The following is a 2,746-nucleotide window of genomic DNA, read 5'->3' on the forward strand; positions in this document are numbered from 1 at the left end:
CTTTTATCACTTAGAAAATTACAAGGATTTTTAGAGCTGTGTGCCAGGAGGAGGAATCATGGGTGAAGACCAAAATGTATTTCTTATTATATCACAATACCATGATTACACAGGACAAAATTTTGAGGACCCAGGGCTTGGTAAAGAGCTCTTAAGCATAACACCGAAAAGATGATCCATAAAAGAAAAATTGGTAAATTGGACTTCATCAAAATTAAAAACTGTTGCTCTGTGAAGGACCCTGCTAATGTTGAGAACTACAGACTGGAAGAAAAGGTTTGCAAACCACAGATCTGAGGAAGGACGTGCATCTAGAAAATGTAAAGAATCTCAAAACTTAACAGTAAATAAAGATAACAAAAATCAAACAGTCCAATTAGAAAATAGGCAAAAGATATGAAAAGGCATTTAACTGAAGAGGATGCACTGAAGGCAAATAAGTGCACGAAAAGATGGTCAACATCACCAGCTGTTAGGGAAGTGCAAATTAAGACCGCATTGAGATAACACTCACACCTATGAAAACAACTAAAACAAAAATGGACGACAATACCAATTGCTGGCAAGGATGTGGAGAAAGTGAATCTCTCTCACATTGCAAGTAGGAATGTAAAACAGCATACCACTCTGGAAAGTGGTTTGATAAACTACTTTAGTTAAAAAAGAAACATGCAACTACAATATGACCCAGTAATTGCACTCCTGGACATTCGGACCAGAAAAATAGACAATTATGTCCACACAAAACTTATGCATGAATGTTCATAAAAGCTTTATTTGTGATAATAAAAGCTGGAAACAACTAAAATGTCCTTCAGTGGGTGAATGATTAAACAAATTGTGGTATATCCATTCCATGGAAACTGATTCATCAATAAAAAATAATGAACGATTTTTTTTCTCTAGTGGTTGTCGATGAAAATAATCCATAACCAATCTGTAAATGAAAATTTGGGTGAGTTTATTCTGAACTGAAATCTGAGGACCATGGCCCAGGGGCCTTTCTTCCCAAAGGAAGAAAGGGCACCGAAGAAGTGGGGTGCACAGAGTGGTTATATACCCCCAAACAGGGTGTTTCACATATGATTGAAATGTCCCTCCCACAATAGTCACAGGATTGCCCTGTCGGCACAGCGCTTGATGGACACAGCAGGTAGTGGGTCTGCTATCTCAGAAGGCGTAGCAGGAGGCAAGTCGATTGTCTCGAGCTGGGCGGTCACAGGTGAGCGCAGCAATCAGTTTCTAGCCTAAGGAAAGATGCTTAATCCTTAAGGAGATGCCAACGTTGGGAGGGGGAGGGAAGTTGCACCTTTATCTCAAGGGCCTTTGTTCTTGCCATAGGGAATCTCTAAAGCAGATATACAATGCATGTTCAACGGCCTCGGTCAGGCCCTTTTGGAAAGACAAGGTCAGGCCGAATTAGGTTTATACCACATGGCTTCCTCACATTCTCCAATATATCCTATTGCTTGCCATTTTTATTTGTCATGGTCATAGCGAGGACTGCAGCTCTAGTGGAAGTTATAAATGTGAGTTGACTGAGATCTCCCTTCTCCCTTTACTCGTTTTGTTTTGTTTTTTTCTATCACTTGGGACTGTTTATATAGTAAATAACAGAAAACTCACCACAAACTGGTTTAACCCATAAAACGAATGTGTAGCTTGTGATTTGAAAGTCCAAAGGCAGCATGAACCTCAAGATAGGTTTGATCCAGAGTGCGTTACTCTTGATACTCAGGCCACCGTCTCCAGGTTGGGCACCAAAAGTTCCTAGGCTGCTTCTTCGGAATCTTGGGAGAGAGAAGGGCTTCCCTTTGGCCAACCACCCCACAAAATTCCTGAGCTTCCCTTCTGATTGGACCAACATGGGTATGTGGATGGGGAATGCCAGGGCCCATTCCTCAAACAGTCCCTGTGGTACAGGAGAAGGTGGGGGCGGGGGGAGGGGGTGCCCACCATACCTGGTCAGTCAGCTGGACTGCTGGGCTTCAGGTGTGCAGACCTGGAGTCATGTTCGGTTTCCACCCTCATTGCTGATTCAGTATCTAGGCCCTCTCTTCCCTGTAGCTCTTCCTTTGCAGACATGATACGAGTCTAGGCCTCCTCCCATCACCCCACACTCAAACTACTACAATCTTTTTTTTTTTTTTAAGCTGCTTACTCAGTCACTAGCCACTTTATTCACCAATAAATTTTTCTCTATAGCTGCTCAAAAGCTCAAAACATTTAATCACAGCAAAGAACACATAAATTAGCTGATGTGAAAGAAAGAACTACTGATACACAAAACAACTTGGAGGCACCTCAGGGCATTATGCTGAGTGAAAAAGCCGATCTCGAAAGGTCACATACTGTATGATTGCAATGAAATAACTTTGTCAAATGACATTACAGAGCTGGAGAACAGATTAATGGTTGCCAGGGTTTAGGAATGTTACAGGGGGGAGGGGTGGGGTGTGTAGCCTTTTTGATTGTAATTAGTTTTTTTATTGTAACTGCCTGACATTACACTTTTGATTGCCAAGGCATCCACTTCAAAGATATGCATCTCAAATAAACACGTTGCCAGCTACACAACTAGGTAAAGAGCCAGGCCCTTCCAAGCATGAAGGGCCCCTTGTAGGAACCCCTGGGTGACCTAGATAACTGACCATTTGAGTGATCCTGCTTTTCCCTTCCCATGCGTTAATTCCTGAAAGAGTGAACCTGAGAAACCCTAGGCACCCCACCCTCAACCCCAATAAAG

The 2,746-nt window shown here is 42.4% G+C and overlaps 1 long non-coding RNA gene across 1 annotated transcript; it reads right to left on the reverse strand.

The window, feature by feature from the left end:
• Positions 1–751: 751 nt before the first annotated feature.
• LOC139075707 (uncharacterized) lies at positions 752–2,338 on the reverse strand. The gene is made up of 3 exons (XR_011526371.1): positions 1,962–2,338; positions 1,627–1,790; positions 752–1,247 (listed from the first exon to the last, which is right to left on the reverse strand). It is a non-coding gene; the product is annotated as an uncharacterized lncRNA (long non-coding RNA).
• Positions 2,339–2,746: the final 408 nt, after the last annotated feature.

The sequence above is a fragment of the Equus przewalskii genome, chromosome 14, assembly GCF_037783145.1.
Source record: "Equus przewalskii isolate Varuska chromosome 14, EquPr2, whole genome shotgun sequence".
Classification (NCBI taxonomy): domain Eukaryota; kingdom Metazoa; phylum Chordata; class Mammalia; order Perissodactyla; family Equidae; genus Equus; species Equus przewalskii.